The sequence below is a fragment of the Rhinopithecus bieti genome, unplaced genomic scaffold (assembly GCF_001698545.2).
Source record: "Rhinopithecus bieti isolate Rb0 unplaced genomic scaffold, ASM169854v2 scaffold_58095, whole genome shotgun sequence".
Classification (NCBI taxonomy): domain Eukaryota; kingdom Metazoa; phylum Chordata; class Mammalia; order Primates; family Cercopithecidae; genus Rhinopithecus; species Rhinopithecus bieti.
Genome location: NW_016823660.1, coordinates 761,971 through 785,330, shown reverse-complemented (window position 1 = coordinate 785,330; position 23,360 = coordinate 761,971). Strand labels below are relative to the sequence as shown.

Here is a 23,360-nt window from a genome sequence, read left to right as displayed (position 1 = left end):
AGACGAAGTCTTGCTCTTGTCCCCCAGGCTGGAGTGCAATGGCACGATCTCGGCTCACTGCAGCCTCTGCCTCCTGGGTTCAAGCCATTCTCCTGCCTCAGCCTCCACCAAGTAGCTGAGATTACAGGTACCTGCCACCACGCCTGGCTAATTTTGTATTTTAGTAGAGACGGGATTTCTCTATGTTGGCCAGGCTGATCTCGATCTCCTGACCTCAAGTGATCCGCCCACCTCAGCCTCCCAAAGTGCTGGGATTACAGGCGTGAGCCACGGCACCCGGCCCACTCTTCAACTCTTATACAGCATCACTACTGAGTTTGAAGCTGGAAGACATGTTTTCAAACAGTCTATAAGCTAAAGCAAATCACCATAAACTATTAGAGCAAAGAGAATGGATCTTTTTTTATCCTCTGTATAGAAAATAAAAGGTAGAAAATTGTTTTATGAAGAAGAGATCAGCGTTTGCAGCAAAATGTAGAGGAAAGAGAACTATTATAGAGGTATATGAGGCAGTCACTATTTCTGTGGATTTTGTAATAGCTGTGGAATTTGTGAGATGTTATTGTGATATGTTATGATTTTATACTCATTCTAGATAAATGTTCGCTTTCATGCCTAATTTTCCTTTGTAATTTTGGATTCTTTTCTTTCATACTTCAGACCTTATACAACTTGGATCCGGCCCGGGAGAGACCCTAAGTGTGTCCTGGGGAGGACCAGTGGGGCTTCATGGAGGGTCAGTGTGGGTGCCAAGAGATGGAGGAATCTTATGAGCTGGCCAAGGGCAAAGTGAGCGGGGAATTTCCAGGCAGAGGGAAAAGTCAAGAGGTCTATGAGAGCCCTTCTGTAGAGAAAATGGGAAATTGCAACTGAGGGCATGGAAGTGATCAAGGCCCCAGGCCGGGTCAGGGAGAGCTCTTCTGCTGTCCACAAGGTTCCCAGGGGAGGACCCCTCAGCGTTCAGGCAGGGAGTAGGCGGATGCTGATTGGAGGGTCAGCTAACTTTTCCTCTGTCTTTATCACTCAGCTTTTGATTAATTCTACCTTTTCGCATCTCTCTGTACGTATCCCCTTAATCTTCCTCCTTCCTCATACTTTCTGGTTAATTCCTTTGACTGCCCTCTTCGCTACCTTTCCACACCAAGGAATGCTTTTTTATTTTATTTTATTTTTTTCAGAGAGAGTCTTGCTCTGCTGTCCAGGCTGGAGTGCAGTGGCTCGATCTCAGTTTGCTGCAACCTCCACCTACTGGGTTCAAGCGATTCTCCTGCCTCAGCCTCCTGAGTAGCTGGAATTCAGGTGCATGTCACCACACCTGGCTAATTTTATACTTTCTTTTAGTAGAGACGGAGTTTCACCATATTGGCCAGGCTGGTCTCAAACTCCTGACTCAAGCAATCCTCTTGCCCCAATCTCCCAAAGTGCTTGGGTTATAGGTGTGAGCCAACACACCCGGCCCAAGGAATGCTTTTTTCTCTCTCTCCTGTTGATTTGTGAAATAGGAATGACTACAATCATCAAAGGAACTAACACAATGTCAGTGAGTACCCATATGTGTTCAGTGCTGAGTAAGTAGTTGATAATTAAAGTAGTTAAGGTATTGCCCTCAAGAATCCTGTGGGCTATGGGGAGATTCAGCTAAATAAGCAACCAGATATCCGATTTTAACAAATGCCAGAAAAGAAACCGTGTACTGCACCATAATTGATTTATTCATTCATCCATCAATGGACATTTGGCTGTTCCCACCTTTTGCTTATCGTGAATGATGCTGCGTTCATCTGTCTGCATTCCTGTGAGTACCAGTCTTTCGTTCCTTGGGTACAGACATAGGAGTGGAATTGCTACGATTTGTGTTTCGATTCTTTGTCCTTCTATCTTCCCACAATCTCGATTTATCAATTATTTCCTGTGCTTCTTCAATATTTCCATTTATTTCCACCACCCCTCCCTTCTGGTGTACAGCACATGGAAAGATCCAATCTGAAATAAATGTTCAAATACTTTGAAGAAAAAAGTTCCTATGATTTTCAGATACAGAAACCTCAATGTTAAGCCATTGTGGAAAATCTTTATTTCACAAAAGGATCTAAAAGTACGAAGGGAACTGAGGAGAAAGAAAATCTCAACAAAGGCAGTTCTGGGAAACCATCTCTCATCAGCCTTCATTCTTTTTTTTTTTTTTCAACCTTCATTCTTGAATGATTACCACCATACTTGGTTTTATCGTATTGTTGGACTTAAGAAAACAAAGGTTTCACACACATTGAGACCCACTTCTCTGCCTTTCCATAGGTTGATTTATTTCTTGATTTAGTGAGCTTGCAAATATAGATAGATTACTTTCTCAAGCTGCTTCATAAGATGGAGCAATCTGCAGCTGGGGTGACACAAGCATACCAGAAAGGTCTGCTGCCTTGTGGTGGGAAGGACTTGAACTGGAGAACTGCAGACTGTATTCCTGGACAAACAACTGAAGCCATTCTGTACTCTGCAGAATTTGAAAATTAAAGCAAAACTCTTTGCAACAATGCCTGAGTTGCCTTCTAAGTTCCCTTTCAGCTTTAGAAGCCTAAGATTCTAAATATATTGCTGGCTTTGTCGTGTAATCAGATACAAAAGTGGGACCATTCCTATTGACATTTCTTACTCTGCATCTAAGCATAATAGAAATTGACTGATTAGCATATGTTCATTTCTAAAAGTACATTGACTTCACTTCCCTTTGCACTTGTGTGTTCTGGGTGGTTTATGTGGAGTGTTTGGTGAAGACTGTCTCACGAGAAGGTCCTGGCTTTAGTAACTTGGGGAATTCTTCAGTTGAAATGCCAGGTAGTTCTTATCAGATACTTTGACAAGCCCCTAACTAGAAAGAGGAAAATGTCTTGCAGTTTGTTATAAAACTCTTCAAAGACATTATTCTATCGTTTTGGTAAAACGATTCCATTTCATGTTCCTACTACGTTCTTTGCATTCTCTTCTTGTTTAATCTCAAAGATACTTGTTTTCTCTGTGAGTGACTTTCATGCGGTTTTCGTGTGTTATAATTTCTTTTCTTTGGATGAAGTGTCCATATTCATGGTGGTTTTAAGAAGCATGCATGAGGGCTGGGATGCTTTTCTTTTCTTTTTTTTTTTTTTTGAGACTGAGTCTCTCTCTGTTACCCAGGCAGGAGGGCAATGGCGCAATCTTGCAATCTTGGCTCACTGCAAGTTCCACCTCCGGGTTCAAGCGATTCTGCTACCTCAGCCTCCCAAGTAGCTGGGATTACAGGTGCCCACCACCATGCCCAGCTAACTTTTGTATTTTTGTAGAGACTGGGTTTCACCATGTTGGCCAGGCTGGTCTCACACTCCTGACCTCAGGTGATCCACCCGCCTTGGCCTCCCAAAGTGCTGGGGTTATAGGCATGAGCCACCACACCTAGCCCTGGGATGCTTATTTTATCTGAGGAACACAACCTCAATCAGGCCGCATGGACGGATTGAAACAAAGCATAACAGATCCATCTTAGGAAAGGTAAGTGGCCACATGCAGAAAAGACACAAATAGCATAGGCAAGCCTGAATGTCTACATAATCGCCTCTTACTGGGATGCCTTTTTTATCTGGGTAAGAGGAGACTCAGGCTTGCCTATGCTATTTGTATCTCTTGCTAAGCAAGGCTCATTTTTGGAGAGTCTCTGCATGTGGCCACTCACCTTTCCTCAGATGGATCTGTTGTGCTTTGTTTCAATCCGTCCATGCGGCCTGGTTGAGGCTGTGTTCCTACAGGTTGCGATTCTCACTTCCCGAACAGGAGAAGTGAGACTTGGAGACACTATCTTGCATTGATTCTGTCCTCCATTGTTTCCATTGCCTCTTTGTGTTGACTCTAAAAGAAACTTGCTGAAATCATGTCTCCAGGATAAATGGCATGGAAGCCTTATTCCCTTAAATATTTTCTGCCTGTGTGCATTTTCAAGTATTGACAATGGTTGCCCAGTGAATATACTGTGCTCTGGCAGGGTCAATAATTTCTGGATCTTCAGGGATCATCTTGCTTTCTAATTAAGCCCTACACATCTCTAAAAACAGACATTCGCTTTGATATTTCATGAAACAAAGGCATAGATTGAGCAACTTGAGTGCGTTGTTGTTACAGTTGCAGTGGCCGAAGGACTTCTCTACTGAGAAATGAAAACAATTCTCCATTTTCTTCTCATTTAAACCCATCAAGACCAAAGCCTAGTAATCCCAGCCACTTTGGAGGAGGGGACGGCCGAGACGGAGGGTGGATCACAGAAAAAAAAAGGTCAGGCGACCGACACGTGAAAAAGAACAACATCCTGGCCTACACGGTGAAGACCCCGTCCATCTACTAAAAATAATACAAAAACACTAGCCCGGGCGAGAGGGGCCGGTGGTGCGCTGTGAGTCTCAGTCTACGTCGGGGAGGCTCGAGGCAGGGGTGAGTGGCATGGACCTACCCGGAGGCGGAGCTTGCATGAGCTGAGATCCGCGCACCGTGCACTCCCGAGCAGCCGTCGAGAGCAGAGGCGAGAGCTCCGTCTCAAAAAAAAAAAAAGAAAAAAAGAAAAATAAAGAAAAAAAAAAAAGGACTGTAAAAAAAAAGAGCTTAAAAAAGAAAGAAAGAAAGAAAAGAGGGCTAATTATTTATAGTCTGTGAGAATGAGGTCCCTGGGAGCTGTACGTCTTGGGAGCACTGTGGCCTTGTACGTGTTTGTTCACTCAAGAAGAACTTGCAAGTACACATTTCATTTGAAAGTATTTGTAGATCTCCCTTCCCATAACTTCATTGTGTAAATGTTCCCTTCCTCAAGAATTTGTTCACTCAACACATATTTATTGATTGTCCACTCTGTGGGGAGCACTATTCTGGCCCCGGGCACACAGGCGTCTATAGTCGACTGTGTATCCTTAAAGAGCCTGCAAAGTTGTTAAAGGGAAAAAAGAAAAAAAAATGGAATGGTGGGGCTATTTGCATACAAACACTAAGCTCCAAGGTTTGCAGATGTAATAATGAAGCTGCCAAGATAACAATAAACAACTTTCTAGCCCTGAAGGCTTCATGCCCCTGCTAAGGCTGGATAAATGATTTCGCCACAAAATATTGGATTAGAAGAACTTCATTTATGGTTTACATGGGTTGTAACAAAAATGTGAGTGCAGCTAGAATGTCTTCTACTAGTCAACCTCAGAGAAGCCTCTGAGCCTTTTCCTTTCCTTAAAGAGGTTAATTTTCTTTCAGCTACCTTTTGAACCTTGAAAATGCAGCCAAAGAGAAGCCAGGGTCTACCCTACTGTATTAGGGTTCTCTAGAGGGACAGAACTAATAGGATAGATGTATATATAAAGCGGAGCTTATTAGAGAGCATTGACCCACACAATCACAAGGTGAGGTCCCACAACAGGCCGTCTGCAAGCTGAAGAGCAAGGCAGCCAGGCCGAGCCCCAAAGCTGAAGAACTTGGAGTCCAATGTTCTAGGGCAGAAAGCAATGGAGGCCGGAAGACTAAACCAGTCTAGTCTTTCCATGTTCTTCTGCCCGCTTTTATCCTAGCCACACTGGCAGCTGATTAGATTGTACCCACCCAGGTTAAGGGTGGGTCTGCCTTTCCCAGTCAGCTGACTCAAATGTTAATCTCCTTTGGCAACACCCTCACACACACACCCAGGAACAACACTTTGCATCCTTCAATCCCATCAAGTTGACACTCAGTATTAACCATAACACCTACTTATTTGCTTCCATTCTTCTCTTGAATTTTCTAAGGAACTGGAGTCATAAGCCCTGGAAATAAAGAGACCAGTCATGGCTAGAGCTTCCTTGGCCCCTGTATAATTTTGTTTTGAAGACTAGTGAGAAATACAGAAATGATCACCTTGACCTTTAGCAAGGGTTATCAAAGAAAGAAGGAACCGAACTGTCTTGCTCTCACCCAGTTGATGGCTACGTTTTCTCCGGGTAGAAATGCAGCTTTCTCTAGACTTTGTGGGTTTTTCTCTATTGTTTTTCCTCCATACCTATAAGAAGTGTAAGATGAAGTCAATGTGGATAAGTAACCCGTCTGTTCACATTTATTTTTAGAAATAACTTTGAGGCAGTAAATGTGAGGCAGTGACATACATACCTCCTTGTAATAGTTCATTAATCATGTTAACATTTATAAGCCATAATGTTTCTACTGTTTGAGAGGAAAAAATCTGAAAACAATATTTATACTAATGAATTTTTTATGCACCTTTCCATCCTAAGGAGTGGCTGCTGAGCAAAGCAGTGCAACTTGCTTAGAGTATTGTAGGTTTCTTTTTTTCATTGCCATTTTAATTTAAATTCAGAGGTACATGTGCAGGTTTGTTATGTGGGCCTATTGTGTGACACTGAGGTTTGGGCTTTTATTGATCCCATCACTGGATAGCGAGCCCAGTACCCCATAGGAAGTTTTTCAGCCCTTGCCCCCCACCCCCTCCTTGTGGAGTTCCCATATTTATCTTTGTGTGAACCTAAGATTTATCTTCCACTTTTAAGTGAGAACACGCAGTATTTAATTTTCTGTTTCTGTGTTAATTCACTTAGGATTATGGCCTCTAGCTGCATCCATGTTGCTGCAAAGGACATGATTTTATTCATTTTTATGGCTGTGTAGTATTCCATGGTGTATATATACCACATTTTCTTTATTCAGTCCACCATTGATGGGCACCTAAGTTGATTCCATGTCTTTGCTATTGTCAATAGTGCTGCAATGAACATATGTGTGCGTGTGTCTTTTTGATAGAACAATTTATTTTCCTGAGATTGCTGGATTGAATGATAATAAATGAATAATTTATTATTTTGTTTTTAGTTCTTTTAGAAATATCCAAACTGCTTTCTACAGGGGTAACTAATTTACATTCCCACCAACAGTGTATACACATTCCCTTTCCTCCAAAACCTCAGCAACATCTGTCATTTTTTGACTTTTTAATAGTAGCCATTCTGACTGATGTGAAGTGATAGCTTCTTGTGGTTTTAATTTACATCTTTCTCATGATTAGTGAGGTTTTCAATTCATTACCTTATGGTCAATGCCCAGTTCTCATGACCACCTCCCAGTTATTTATCAGCTGTGAGCATTTGCCTCCAAACAGCTTGATAAGGATTTTCAGTGGGTCATCTTGCAATTGCTCTATCACTTCTGTATTTTCTTACCTTTGCCTGCCTCTAAAGCTACACCAATATTATAATTAATATCAAATGGAAATTTGATTTTCTGCCTTAGTCTTCCAGGAAGGCAAAGCTAGAAGCAGTGGGTGAGATTTGGAAAGCCAGATTTCAGTCAAACAGAGGGGTGCCCTTTCAAACCATCAGAGCTGCCTGTGGACAGAGCCACTTTGAAAGGTGATGAGCACATAGTTAGTAGAATTCTGCAGGTGAGAGGCTGCATCATATCGTCAGGGATAGCAGAAGGAAGGTGCCAACATTTGGAGGGAAGTAGGAAAAAAACATGCCTGTGGTCCGTCTAGACCCTCAGTATTTTATTTTGTTTTCTTTAGTTGTTAATTAATTTCCACCCAGGCAGAGTGCAGTGGTACCATCAAGGCTCACTGCAGCCTTGAACTCCTGGGCTCAAGCAATCCTGTAGCCTCAGTGCCCTGAGTAGCTGAGACCACAGGCCCCCACCACCATAAAAAGCCCAGCTAATTTATTATTTTGTTTGTAGATATGGGGACTCGCTATGTTGCTCAGGCTGGCCTTGAACTCCTGGCCTCAAGCAGTCCTCCTGCCTTAGCATTCCCCACAAGTCTTAAATTTCCCCACATCAGTAGCACTGAGGCAGAGCGGTTTTCATTGTAGACTCTGACTGCTCCCATCACCAGAAGGTGCATAGCACACAATGCAGGGGAATGAGGCTGTTTTCCACATTTGGCATTTGGTCCTAGAGATTTTTTCAGCTTAATTTCAGGTCTTGGGATGTGGCTTAACAAGATGTTGCTGGACTTTGAGGACGGACATGCACATGCCTGGTTTCTGCACACACTTCAGTTTAGCCTCTCAGATGAACTGAGGCATCCTCAGTTTGGTTAAGTAGGTGGTTAGGCAGGTTAAAATGAGCAGATCACCAGGTGTAGACTCTGCAGCTCTATGGAGAAACATCATAAAGTTAGAGTCCAGACTCAGTCTCTGGTGTGCAGGGGAAGGGGACTTTGGGTGGGGAGAAAGGCAGACGGGCTCTCTTATTAGGTGGGGCTGGGTAAAAGATGTCAGTGTTTTCAGGAATGTAGCATGCTTCCAGGCTCTGAGCAAGTAAGAATCTAAACCAACATGAAAGCACCCTCTCAGCCCTTCCAGCATCCTTGGGCAGCTGCACCGAGGAAGCTGGGACCGCATGGACTCAACACGTTCCAGATCTTGCTGCTGAACACTCAGGCTGAGCTCTCGAGTTGGCAGCGCAGAAACACTTAATGTCAGTTACAGTCTGGCTGCCCAAGGAAGCATCTTTCCAAGCAGGGTCATGTACAATGAGCATAAGAACTTTCTAGAAAGCTGCTCCCAGTGACTGGTGCTGCTTGAGGTCTTCAGTGCTTGCCTTCCTCATGTAGAGGTGCAGAGGACAGAGAATGTCAGCTGTCATGCAGGCGGCAGGGGCCACGCTGATAGCCACACAACCTCCACCTTTCCCTTTTCCTGTGCACATTTTCCCTTCCCTGACTAAGACCCTTTACTCAACTCCCCAGAGGATGTTTTCTGTAACTAAATCCAAGGCCAAAGACTGTCAGACTCTAATGGGTACTTTTATGACTGCCATGTCACCATGACTGAGAGCTTGCCTCCTTGGTCAAAGGCATATTTTCATCTTCTGGCAGGTAATATAGTTTATCTGCCTATTGATGCAAGTCACCAAAGAAAATTGCCACTCATTGCCTGAAGAATTGTTCCTAATTAATATGACAGTACTGAAAGAGGAGACTTTGTTATTTTCTGTTTCCAAAAAAGGCCTAATGAAAGATCCACAGTTATAATACACTGTTTTTATTTTGTTTTATTTTATTTTACTTTTTTGAGACATAGTCTGCTCTGTCACCCAGGCTGGAGTCCAGTGGCGTGATCTTGGCTTACCACAACCTCCGCCTCCTGGGTTCAGGTGATTCTCCTGCCTCAGCCTCCTGAGTAGCTGGGATTACAGGCATGCGCCACCATGCCTGGCTAATTTTTCTACTTTTAGTAGAGACAGGGTTTCACCTTGTTGGTCAGGCTGGTCTCGAAACTCCTGACCTCACTATCCACCCACCTCGGCCTCCCAAAATGCTGGGATTATAGACGTGAGCCACTGTGTGCCGCCTGTTTTTATTTTAAACATGAAAAATATGAAACACTTGGCTTTTGTTCTGATCACAAAGGCAATATATCTTTTATGAAATTTCTGTATATTTCTATACAGTCATGCCCTGCATGACAATGTTCTGGTCAACAATGGACTGTATATATGATGGTGGTTCCATAAGACCATAACAGAGCTGAAAAATTCCTATCACATAGTGACGTTAATGTGTGATGCATTACCTTTCTGTGTTTAGATATGTTTAGACACACAAACACTTACCATTGTGCTCCAGTTGCCTAGAGTATTCAGTACTGTAGCATGCTACGCAGGTATATAACCTAGGAGCAAAAGGCTGTACCGTACAGCCTGGGTGTGCAGTAGGCTCTGCTATCTAGGTTTTTGTTAAGTACACACAAACCTAGATGGTAGATTTTATTTGCACAATGAGGGAATTGTCTAACAATGCATTTCTCAAATGTATCCCTGTCATTAACTAATGTATAATTGTATTTTTTCCTACAATTATGTATTATTCATAGCTCATTTATTATTATTAATAGCATAATTTATTATTATTACACACAAACCTAGATGGCATATTTCATTTGCACAATGAAGGAATCATCTAACAATGCATTTTTCAGAATGTGTCTCTGTCATTAAGTAATGCATAACTGTACTTTTTCCTACAATTATTTATTATTATTATTGAGACAGAATTTCTCTCTTGTTGCCCAGGCTGGAGTGCAGTGGCATGATCTCGGCTCACTGCAACCTCCACCTCCTGGGTTCAAGTAATTCTTCTGCCTCACCCTCCCAGGTAGCTGGGATTACAGGCATGCAAGACCACGCCTGGCTAATTTTTTTCTATTTTTAGTAGAGACAGAGTTTCACCATGTTGGCCAGACTGGTCTCGAACTCCTGACCTCAGGTGATCCACCCATCTCAGCCTCCCAAATTGCTGGGATTACAGACATGAGCCACTGCACCCGGCCTTCAGTTATTTATTATTAATGGCTCATTTTTTGTTGTTGATAGCACACTTTATTACTAATAGCTCATTTCATTTTCCATGCCATTAAATATTTTTCTGTAACAATATTTTTAATGGTTTTATTATATTTCTTTCCTTATATGTTACATAATCCAATTAATTAATTGATTTCCTGTTGTCTCCCATTTATGCTGTTTCCAAGTTATCTTTTTTAGCAATATCACACCGATGTATACTTCTCCTAGAAATGTAAGATAGTATCTATTGCCCCAAAGATCAGCTACAAAGGGTATAACCATGTTTTAAAAACTGAAATCAATTTAGTAGGTAAAGAAGGCATCTCATTGCTGCATCTTTTTGGTAACGTTTGTAGGGCTCACCAGATTTTCAAATGTTTATTGGCCATTTGTATAGTTTTTGTAAATTTTACCTTTTGCTCTTTGCCTGTAGCATTTCTTTTTTCCAATTACTTATAAGAGGTCTTAAGACTACATTATCAATGTGATATGTTGCAAATAAATTTAACGTGTTGTCATCTGCCCTTAAATTGTATTTATACTACACTCCAGCCCGAGTGACAGAGACCCTGTCTCTAAAAAACCAAAATGTATTTAAAGTTATTTTTTTTTTGACAAATAGAACAATTTTAATTTTAATGTTATCAACATTGCTGAAGCCTGAAAAAAGTAAAAAAATATGTAAGTCACTATCTCTGTCTTTAAGGAACCTACAATCCAATTGTGGAAAGAAGAGATAAACGCATGTAAAATAAACAATGCAATATTTTAAAGCAGCAACTTTTCACAAAGAAAGGGAGTAGCCACCAGGAGATAGGCTTACCCAGAGTTCTGAAAAGCCCCTTTGGCCGGGCACCATGGCTCATGGTGTGCATCTGTAGTCCCAGCTACTTGGGAGGCTGAGGTGGGAGGATTGCTTGGCCCTGGGAAATTGAGGCTGCAGTGAGCTGAGATCGCGCCACTGCACTCCAGCCAGGGCAACAGTGCAAGACCCTGTCTCAAAAATAAATACATAAATAAACAAAAAGCCCCTTAGATGCTATTGATCATCACTCTTCCCCTCCCTTAGTTGGTAACCAGAGGTCTCAATATAACTGACCAGGAATACAGAGTGTCTCCAAGTGGTGTGTAATTAATATGTGATACTTGGGCCTCCCCTCCTGACACCTGGAGACATTTTCTCTTTTCTGGTCAACAGACTGTATACTTGTGCCAGTACCTTTGATAATATCAGTGATCTAAGCTGTTTATGGTTTGTGAAAAGTTAGAAAAGTATCTTGAAAAGAATTTTGGAAGAAAGAGAGTGAACATTAACTCTAATGATTTTCTTTTTTGCATCCTTGAAATTATATTGTGTTATGTTTCAGCATTAAGGGTTTTGCTGGTCTTTGTGTCTCTCTTAGTATCTTGTAGAGTACCCAGCACATTTGTCAGAATTTGTGATGCTTTTTAAAGACTCAAAGCCAATGAGACCTGGTTATCTGTGGGGTGCTGCTATGGTGTGAATGTTTGTGTCCCTCCACAATTTATGTTACAACATGATCCTGGCCAAGCATGATAGCTCACACCTGTAATTCCAGTGCTTTGGGAGGATGAGGTGGAAAGATTGCTTAAAGCATGGAATTCAAGACCAACCTGGGCAACATAGTGAGACCTTCATCTGTATTAAAAATTTTTTAAATTAGCTGGGCATGGTGGTGTGCACCTGTAGTCCCAGTTTCTTGGGAGGATGAGGTCGGAGGATCGCTTGAGCCTGGGAGATTGAGTCTGCAGTGAACCATGATTGTGCCACTGCACTCCAGCCTGGACAACAGAGTGAGACCCCATTTCAAAAAAAAAGAAAGAAAGAAAGAAAGAAAAAGCAAGAAAGAGAAAGAAAGAAAGAAAGAAAGAAAGAAAGAAAGAAAGAAAGAAAGAAAGAAAGAAAGAAAGAAAGAAAGACCCCATCAAATGCAATAGTGTTAGGAGATGGAGCCTTTAGGATTTGGTCATAAGGGCTCTGTCCTCCTAAGCAGAATTAGTGCCCTCAGAAAGCTCAAGGAAGCCTGTTTGGCCTTTTTGCTGTTTCAGTATAGGCAGACACAGCATTCACATCTTCTGCCACATGAGAACTCATCATGGAAGCAGAAAGCAAGCTCTTTCCAGACGCTGAACCTGCCAGTGCCTTGCTCTTGGACTTCCCAACCCCCAGAACTGTGCAAAATAAATTTCTATTGTTATAAATTATCCAGTCTAAGGTATTTTGTGAAGGCAGCCTGAACTAAGGCAAGTGTGTACAGTGAGAGGATTCAAGGAGCGAGGACTACGGTTAAATAAACTGGTTGCAGCTCTTTTAACTCCGCTGCCACCACGGCTCCTGTGAAAAAGCTTGCGGCGAAGCGGGGCAAAAAAAAGAAGCAGGTTCTGAAGTATACTCTTGATTACACCCACCCTGTAGAAGATGGAATCATGGATGCTGCCAATTTTGAGCAGTTTTTGCAAGAAAGGATCAAAGTGAACGGAAAAGCCGGGAACCTTGGTGGAGGGGTGGTGACCAACAAAAGGAGCAAGAGCAAGATCACCGTGACATCTGAGGTGGCCTTCTCCAAAAGGTATTTGAAATATCTCACCAAAAAATATTTGAAGAAGAATAATCTACGTGACTGGTTGTGCGTAGTTGCTAACAGCAAAGAGAATTACGAATTATGTTACTTCCAGATTAACCAGGACGAAGAAGGGGAGGAGGATGAGGATTAAATTTCATTTATCCGGAATATTTTGTATGAGTTCTTGAATAAAACTTGGGAACCAAAATAAATAAATAAATAAATAAATAAATAAATAAATAAATAAATAAATAACCTGGGTTGCATGAATCAGGAACAGAAATTTGAGCAGGCAGTTGCCCAAGGTAACTCAGGCCTGGGTGGTGAGGGATGGATGGAGGCCTCCCGGTGATACATTCCTCTAGATCCGCCTGCAGAGCAGCAGGAGGCCTCTAGAGAGCAGAAGCTTTTTCACGTTGGATAGACTTCAGCCAGTGGGGTGCTGGTAAATATTTAACAACTGGGTCTCTGGGGAAGCATAGTCCTGGTTTGAAGCATTTGCTGATTTCTGTGGTATAAATACTCCCAGTGTGGAGTATTGCAAGCTCTCACTGTGAAGGAAGCCACTGAATGTGCAACTGGAAAGAGATGCGTGCCGTGTGCTCTCGTGAGTTGGTGTGAGCTGACAGCATCTTGTTTCTGTGTAATGTATTCATTTATTATTTCATTCATGGCAGGACCACAAGTAGTTCTTGAGGCAGGAGCCAGTAGGGGCAGAATTTAGTATCCCATGGGAGGCCAGGAGCACAAAGCAGACAGTGTGTCCAAGCACCAGCCCCACACGCTGGAATTGGGGCTTGGCTTAGAGGCAGGAAGACGTGGTGCTGAGTTGAAAAGCTGGGGCAAGTTTCAGTCATGACAGTGGGGGAGGAAGACTGATTGAGGGGCTGCAGTGGAGCCCAGCACTCTTCCCTGGCCAGTTGCAAAACTGATGTCATGACCCAGAGATTGATGTCCTTGAAGCTCTGGATGTCTGTTCTCGCCTGCTCAGACCTGGCTCAGATACAACCAAGGGATATTGGCTAAGGGAGTGAACAGCAGGGAGCCCAAAACCAGGGGCCAGGCAAGATAAGGACTTCAGTAAACACCCAGCACATGAATCTGATGTCTTCGTTTACCTACATATGAGGGAATGGAGTATTCCTATTATTACAATATTTCGCCCTTATGAGGAGTTACATTATCACCTAATTTATTCAACCAACAAATATTTTTAGATGAACAAGAGAGACAAGAGTTTGCTGTTGTGGAGGCTGCATTCTTATTGAGGAGACAGATAATAGACCATTTATAATAGTGCCAAATTGTTTCTGATCGAGACAAAGGCTAGGAAAGGCTGAGGGAGGGGTGGCAGAGCAGGGACAGGAGACATGTCCCTTTATTCAGGGTGGTTGTGTTCTGTCTGAGAAGATATTGGGGCTGAGCAAGAATGATGAGAAGGAACCCATCATTCAGCGAGGAGCAGAGGCAAGTGCCAAGGTCCTGAGGCGGGAAGAAGAGGAAAGGAAGCCCAGCCTGTCTGGGGAGAAGACAGGAGGGTGGAAAGCTGAAGTGTGGTGAGAGAGAGGGAGGGACAAGATGAAGTCAGAGAGATGGTGAGCTCCTGATCTGTAGGGTCTTGAAGGTCAAATGAACAGTTTGAATTTGGTTCTAGGTGAAATGGAAAATCCCCCAGGCAATGCTATTTTCCTGGTTCATGGACTCAGACTGGGAAATGGCAATGCCTGGGAGGTCTACCCCATCCACCGACTTACTGAATAAGAATATAAGAATCTGTTTTGCTTGTTTGTTTTTCTTGCTGGTTTTTTTTTTTTTTTTTTTTTTTTTTTTTTTTTTTTTGAGACAGAGTCTCGCACTGTCGCCAGGCTGGAGTGCAGTGGCAAGCTCTCGGCTCACTGCAACCTCTGCCTCCTAGGTTCAAGCGATTCTCCTGCCTCAGCCTCCTGAGCAGCTGGAACTACAGGTGCCCGCCGCCACACTCGGCTAATTTTTGTATTTTTAGTAGAGACGGGGTTTCTCCATGTTGGCCAGGATGGTCTCCATCTCTTGACCTTGTGATCTGCCCGCCTTGGCCTCCCAAAGTGGCGAGATTACTGGCATGAGCCACTACACCTGGCCAATAATCTGTTTTAACCAGGTCCCCAGATGGTTCTCATGTACTGTAATTATCTGCTCAGGGTATCATAACAAAATATCATAGACTGGGTGACTCAGACAGCAGAAATTTATCTTCTCACACTTCTGTAGGCTGGAAGTTCAAGATCAGGGTGCTAGCATGGTCAGGGGTGGGGGAGGGCCCTCTTCCTAGCTTGCAGCAGGTCACCTTCTGACCGTGCCCTCACATGGCAGAAAGAGAAAGAGAAAGATTTCTCTCTCTTTTCCTCTCCTTATAAGGCCATAGTCCTGTTGGATTAGGTCCCCACTCTTCATTTGACCTTAATTAGTTCCTAAAGACCTTGTCTCCGGATGTCCCCTTGGAGAATAGGGCTTACACACATTAATTTGGGTGTGGGATATAATTCAGTCCTTAGCTTGTACATTGCTTTTGAGCAGCGCTGAGCTAATATTAGTAATTCTCAAACTTCAGCATGCATGAAAATCACCTGGAGGAATTGAAACCCAGAGTCTTGGGCCTTCACGGATTCTTCTTCGGTTGTTCTGAATCTGATTCAATAGTTTCACCTGAGGGTTTTCATTTCTAAGAAGCTTCTCGATGCAGATATTGCCATTCCATGGGCCATACTTTGAGTAGCACCAAATTAGACAATAAATTTGGGTAACCAATTTTCAAAAAAGTAAAATATCATAAGATAATCTAAACTTAATCTTTTAAAAAATTCAGCTGTTCTGAAGATGTTTCATATTTATAATTTTTTTTTTTTTTTTTTGAGATGGAGTCTCGCTCTGTCGCCTAGGCTGGAGTGCAGTGGCGCCATCTCTGCTCACTGCAAGCTCAGCCTCCTAGGTTCACGCCATTCTCCTGCCTCAGCCTCCCAAGTAATTGGGACTACAGGTGCCCGCCACCACACCTGGCTAATTTTTTGTATTTTTAGTAGAGACGGGGTTTCACCATGTTAGCCAGGATGGTCTCAATCTCCTGACCTCGTGATCTGCCCTTCTCAGCCTCCCAAAGGGCTGGGATTACAGGTGTGAGCATTTATACAATTTTTTAATATCATTTATTTTTAAATTATATGCAATCGTGCTGCATAATGACATTTTGTTCATAGATAGATATGCTAGGGTGGCCCCATAAGATTATAATGGAGCTGAAAATTCATATGCCGTAGTGATCACAGGTGTCGTAATGTCAAAGTGCAATGCATTACTCACGTGCTTGTGTGATGCTGGTGTAAGCAGACCTACTGTACTGCCAGTCATATAAAAGTCTAGCACATAAACATATATACAGTGCATAATACTTGATGATAACAGACATCTATGTTACTGCTTAATGTATGTACTACACTTTTTAATGTTATTGTAGAGTATGCTCCTACTTATTCAAAAAAAGTTAACTGTAAAACAGCTTCAGGCAGGTCCTTCAGGTATTCCAGAAGAAGGCATTGTTATCATCGAAGATGACAGCTCCATGCATATTATTACCTCTGAAGACCTTCCAGTGGGACAAGCCGTAGAGGGGAAAACAGTGATATTGATGATCCTGACCCTGTGTAGGCGTAAGCTCATGTGTGTGTCTTAGTTTTTAACAAAAATGCTTAAGAAAATATTTTTGTACAGCTGTACAGTGTTTGTGTTTTAAGCTGTTATTACAAGAGTCAGTTTAAAAAATTACAGTTCATAAAGTAAATAAGTTGCAGTAAGCTAAGGTTAATGTATTGTTGAAAAAAGAGAACTTTTAAAAATAAACTTAGTGTAGCCTAAGTGTGCTGTGTTTATGAAGTCTACAGTCGTGTACAGGAATGTCCGAGGCCTTCACATTCTCTCATTCACTGGCTCACTCAGAGTGACTTCCAGTCCTGCAACCTCCATTCATGGTAAGTGTCCTAGATAGGTGGACCATTATTTATCTTTTTTAATTTTTATTTTTTGAGATGGAGTTTCACTCTTGTTGCCCAGGCTGGAGTGCAATGATGTGATCTCAGCTCACCACAACCTCCACCTCCCAGGTTCAAGCGATTCTTCTGCCTCAGCCTCCCGAATAGCTGGGATTACAGGCATGCGCCACCACACCTAGCTAATTTCCTATTTTTTTTAGTAGAGACGGGGTTTCTCCATGTTGGTCAGGCTGGTCTCGAACTCCTGACCTCAGGTGATCTGCCCACCTCGGCCTCCCAAAATGCTGGGATTATAGGCATGAGCCACCATGCCCGGCCAATTTATCATTTTTTCATATTTTTACTGTAACTTTTCTATGTTTAGATACGCAAATACTTACCATTGCGTTCTAATTGCCTAAAATATTCAGTATAATCTCCCGCTGTAGAGGTTTGTAGTCTGGGAACAATAGGCCACACCATGTAGCCTAGGTGTGGAGCAGGCTGTGCCGTCCAGGTTTACGAACGTGCACTTTATGATGTTCCCACAGTGACAAAATCATCTAATGATGACGTTCTCAGAATGTGTCTGTCATTAAGCAGCACGTGTATATGTATTTAAATGTTTAATTTTAACTGATTTGTTGTTATTCTGGCTAAGTGGAGTGTTACTTAGGTACTTTCCTTTGATCACCTGAAAGTGCTTTGCAAGCATTTTGTTAACCCTCAAATCTACTCCAGGGAGGATAGTAAATAAAATATTAAATGTGGAGAATGGACAGTGTTTTGGGTCACAGGTTTCCAAAACTGATAATCAAACCAAATAAGGGCGCTTATATGTCAGTTATGGTTTCTCCTGGTAACTGGCAGCAGCTAACTTAGTTCAGTTCTTCAAACACTGCAAGTTGTGAAGTTTAGCAACAATGATTTACAAAAGCTGCATTGTTTTTATTATACCACCATTTTACCTAATTATTTCTGGTATAAACCCCAGTGGAAACAATACATATTTTGTTATAAAATTCCAGCCAGAAACTTTGGCCCTCAGACAAGAAGGAAATTCTGGCAAAGCTTCCAGGGTAAAACTCTGGTATGCAAATTCCTACATACATAAAATGAAGAATTAATGTAAAATGTCGTGCCAAGAGCACACTACTTAATATTTGCGCATTTTCTGTTAAAACTAACTTGCTTGGAGGATAACTGTTGTTTTTTTTTTCTCCCCTATGATTAAAAAAAGGGTTGTTTCAATCATTTCAGGTACAACTCATTTGGAAGTGTATCATTTCAAAATTCACCTAAAGAAATGTTTAGGAGGCCAGGTTCAGTGGCTCACGTAATACCAGTACTTTGGGATGCTAAGGCAGGCAGATAGTTTGAGCCTAAGAATTCAAGACCAGCCTGGGCAGCATGGCGAAACCCTGTCTCTACAAAAAATACAAAAATTAGCCGGAGGTGGTGGCATGCCTGTAGTCCTAGTGACTTGGGAGACTGAGGCAGGAGGATTGCTTGAGCCCAGGAAGTTGAAGCTGCAGGGAGCCATGATCATGCCACTGCTCTCCAGCCTGGGTGACTGAGACCCTGCCTCAAAAATAAAATAAAATTTAAAAAAATAAATAATTTTAAAACAATTAAAAGAAATGTTTAGGAGCAAGGACAATGTATTTGCAGTTGGAAAAGACCATTCCTTTAAACAAGCTCAATGCTATTATATTTGTTAATAGGATGCTATTAACAAATTTATCTTGATGAACACTCTGTCCCCAAAATGCAACTCACAGTTTTGAAGATAATTTGGAAAGGAGATAGTGCTATAAGCTTCACAGATAGTTTTTTCTTCCATGACAGTTTTTAAAATTAAACTTTTCATTTTGAGACGATTGTAGATTCACATGCAGTTTAAGCAGTAATTCAGTGAGAACCCATTCACCTTAACCCCCAGCAACCACAAATGTGTTTTCCAGTTCCATAATTTTGTCCTTTCTAGAATGTTATATAATGGAATCATTCAGTATGTAATTTTTTAGGACTGGTCTTTTCCACTCAGCATGATTCTCCAGATTTGTCCAGGTTGCAGTGTTATCAACAGCACATTCTCTTTTTTTTTTTTTTGAGACAGAATTTTGCTCTGTCACCCAGGTTGGAGTGCAATGGCACAATCTTCGCTCACTGCAACCTCTGCCTCCCAGCTTCATGCGATTCTCCTGCTTCAGCCTCCTGAGTAGCTGAGATTACAGGGGCCCACAATCACGCCCAACTGATTTTTTGTATTTTAGTAGAGATGGAGTTTCACCATGTTGGTCAGGCTGGTTTCGAACTCCTGACCTCAGGTGATCCACCTGTCTCGGCCTCCCAGAGTGCTGGGATTACAGGCGTGAGCCACCACGCCTGGCCAGCACATTCCTTTTTATTGCTGAGTGGTATTTCATAGCATGAATGTATTCCAGTTTGTTTAGTCACTCATCCACTGAAGGTTATCTGAGTTCTTGCTAGTTTTTGGTTATTATGAATAAACCTGCTATAAACATTTGTGCGCAGGCTTTTGTGTGCACACAAGTCTTCATTTCTCTGGGATAAAAGCCCAGGAATGCAGTTACTGGGTCGTGTGGTAGTTACATGTTTAGATGGTTAAGAAACTACTATACTGTTTTCCAGAGTGGCCGTATGATTTTACATTCCCACCAGCAATGTATAAGTGATGCAGTTTTCCTGCATCCTTGCCAGCATTTGGTGTTGTCACTTTTTAAAATTTTTAACCATTCTGATTGGAGTGATAGCTCACTGTGGTTTCAGTTTGTATTTCCCTAATGGCTAATACTGTTGAACATCTTTTCGTTGGCCTGTTTTCCAGCTTTATATATTATTTAGTGAAATGTCTGTGTATATGTTTTGCCATGTTCTAATTGGATGGTTTGCTTTTTTACTGTTGAGTTTTAAAAGTTCTTTGCGTATTCTAGATACTCGTTCTTTGCCAGATGTGTGGCTTGTAAATAATTTCTACCACTCTGTAGCTTGCCATTTTATCTTCGTAATAGAGTCTTTCATGGACCAAGACTTTTTACTTTAGATGCAGAGCAATTTATCAACTTTAAATTCGATAGATCATGCATTATGTGTCAAATCCAACTACCCTTTGGTTAGCCCTAGGCCCTGAAGGTTTTTCCTAAAAGTTTATAGCTTTACATTTTAAATTTAAATCCGTGATCCATTTTGAATTAATTTTGTATAAAATGTGAGACTTAGGTTTAGGGTTCAGTTTTGCCTATGGATGTCCAATTGCTTTGTTTTCAATTTGTTGAAAACAAGTGGTTCTTGCTCCATTGAATTGTTTTGCACCTTCATCAAAATTAGTTGGTTATACTTGAATGGTTCTATTTCTGGGTTGTTGATTCTGTTCCCTTGATTTATGTGTCTGTCCTTCCACCAGTACACACAGTCTTAATTACTGTAGCTCTATAGTAAATCCTGAAATTGAATAGATTCCTCTCCCTTTATTCTTGTTTTCCAAAATTGTTTTGGCTATTTTAGTTCCTTTACATTCCCATAGGAATTTTATAATATTGTCTATATCTACAAAAAATTTCACAGCAATTTTGATAGAAATTGCATTAGACTTGTATATCAATTTGGGCAGAATTGACATCTTTACTATATTTATTACTTCCAGTCCATGGACATAGTATATATCTGCATTTACTTACATCTTGTTTGATTTCTTTCGTCAGCATTTTGTAGTTTCAGCATACAAAGTCCCATAAAACTTTTGTTAGATTTATACCTAAGTATTTCATTTTTGAGCAATTGTAAATGTCACTGTATTTTTAATTTCCATGTCTGCATATTCATTGCATTCATTAATAGCAATTACATTTTGTATGTTTATCTTGTATCTTGTAAGCTTGCTGATCTCACTTATTGTAGTTCTAGGAGTTGTTTTTGGTAGTAGATTCTTTGGGATTTTCTATGTAATCATGTCCTGTGAAAACAGAGGTAGTTTTTTTTTTTTTCTTTCTAATCTGTATCCCTTGCACTTCTTTTTGTTGCCTTGTTATATGACTAGGGCTTCTAGCACTATGTTGAGAAGAAGTAATGAGAGTGGACATCCTTGCCTTCTCCTGGTCTCGGGGGGAAGTGTTCGGTTTTTCACAAGTAAGTATGTTAGATATAGATGTTTGTAGATTTTTTTTTATCAAGTTGAGGAACTTCCCCTCTAATGTACTTGTTTATGTTTTAAAATTTAGGAATTTAGATTATTTGAACATCACAGGAGTTTTTTCTCTTTCTTTTCTTTTTGATATGATGACAATCATATTTTTCAGGTTTTTTTTCCCCTCCAGTTTACAAAAGTACTTTTGTCTTCTATTCCCACCCAAAGGATGTTGTATTATTGTTTTGCCTTTCTTGGATTTGTTATGGAATGTGCTGCTTACATAGAGGAAATGTTGGCTATCGATCTTAAGCTAACTCACCAAGAATGAAAATAAGTCTTAGGTCATAGTTTGGCTGCCAGTGAAGGACCCATTTCTTTATGGCCTTGGGTATAACACAGAAAAGATGTTGGGAAATAAAGGGGAAGGAATCGTGGGTTCAACAGCCATGCCATTCTTCTGTGTCTGCCTGGCCCCCTGCCTCCCAGGCCTACAGAAAGCTGCCATTACAGGCTAAACTCCAGAGTTACAGATATCTTTCCTCCTGACCCTAATTCCCTTGGGGCCACTTGGCACTGCAGAGCTCAAGCAAAGCGCATGTTCATCTCTGACTCCTGCCTGAACACTCCAAAGCCTTTTTCCTCTAGGTCAGGGATTCTGTTTTGTTTTGTTTTCCCAGCCTTTTCAATGAGAGCTGCAGGACAAGAAGCCCCGCAGTATTGCTTTCCTTTTTTCCATCTTAGACTTTCCAGGCCTGCAAGTGTTTAAAGGTACCTCTACTGCTTGTCTGCTAAGTCTCGCATATCATATAACTCTCCTGGGTGTTTGATTTTTGCTTTAAAAAGATGAGTCTCCATTTGAGTCTCTACCAACCACAAAGTGAAATGAAAATCTGGCAAAGTTCGGTCCTATAGATGTGAAGTGGTGGGGGGTTTGTTTGCTTCTTCAGTTTGTTTACTTTAATTATGCAGGAGGGCTTTCTACATTAATCAGACCTCTTTGGTACCTCCCAGTCCCAGGCCCCTTTTTTGGCTCTGGTCTGGTTAACACAGAACTCACTGTATGTCCTTGGGGTCTCATTTTGTTCTCCAATTTTATTATCTTCTGTTTAAGCAGTGAAACTCCAAGTGGTGCTACTACCCAGAATCACAATATGAGAAGAACAGTTTATAGCTACAAAGCATTATGGAAAAAAAAAAAGGTCCCCTTTAACTGCATAATGTCTCTGATTTACTCCTGGTAATTTTAGTGGCTTTCTTCTGAGAAGCTCAAAGCATTTCACAGTCTTTATTCGGCCACTGGCAGATTTCAAAACATGCGACATGTACCAGGATTGGCAGTCATTCTCATCTGCAGTTCTGCATTTTATTGATAGGATGATTTACATAATTTTGAATGAAAACAGTCTTATGTACTTCAGCCTACAAACCTTTGGAATATTTTTGGCTCTGAGAGGAGCACTTATATTTGTTGCCTTGGTAACAAATATTTCCCCAATTGCCCAAAGTGATTGATATTTTTAAAAAACATTAACAAAGACCCATGTCTCTGGAACTGATTAGAAATGTAAAGAGAGTTGTTAGTCCTCCTCAGCCAAAAGGAGATGGATAAAAAAGTTAGATGAAAGATATGGGCAGCTATTTACTGTGACTAAGTCTTAGTACACCTGCATCTTGAGGTTCAGCAAAGTGATATCTCTATTAAGATGGGTAACTTCAGATATTATTTGGTGTGGACTGTATCCTACAAGAGGTTTACAGAACGTAAGTTTGAGTTTTGCAGGACTAGAACAAAAGTACCTCTGAATTATCTTCAATTATAAATTGCTTCCTTAGAGGGGGGTTAAGATTAAAAATACATTTACAATAGCTACAAAAAAAGATACCTAGGAATAAGTTTCACCAAGAAAGTGAAAGATCTCTACAATGAAAACTATAAAACACTGACGAAAGAAATGAAAGAAGACACAAGTAAATAGAAAAATATCCATGTTCATGGATTGGAAAAATTAACATTATTAAAATGTCCATACTACCCAAAGAATCTACAGACTCAACCCAACCTATCAAAATACCAATGACATTCTTCACAGAAATAGAAAAAAAATCCTAACATTTATATGGAACTATACAAGACCCTGAATAGCCAAAGCAATTTTGAGCAAAAAGAACAAAGCTGGAGGTATTATACTACTGAACTTCAAAATATACTACAGAGCTATAGTAATCAAAATAGCATGGTATTGGCATAGACACAGAAACATAGACCAATGGAACAGAAAAGAGGGCCCAGAAATAAATTCAAACATT

General features: G+C 41.2%; 1 pseudogene; it reads left to right on the top strand.

The window, feature by feature from the left end:
- The window catches only part of LOC108521725 (60S ribosomal protein L22 pseudogene), a 25,734-nt pseudogene extending 12,678 nt beyond the window's left edge, over positions 1-13,056 (top strand).
- Positions 13,057-23,360: the final 10,304 nt, after the last annotated feature.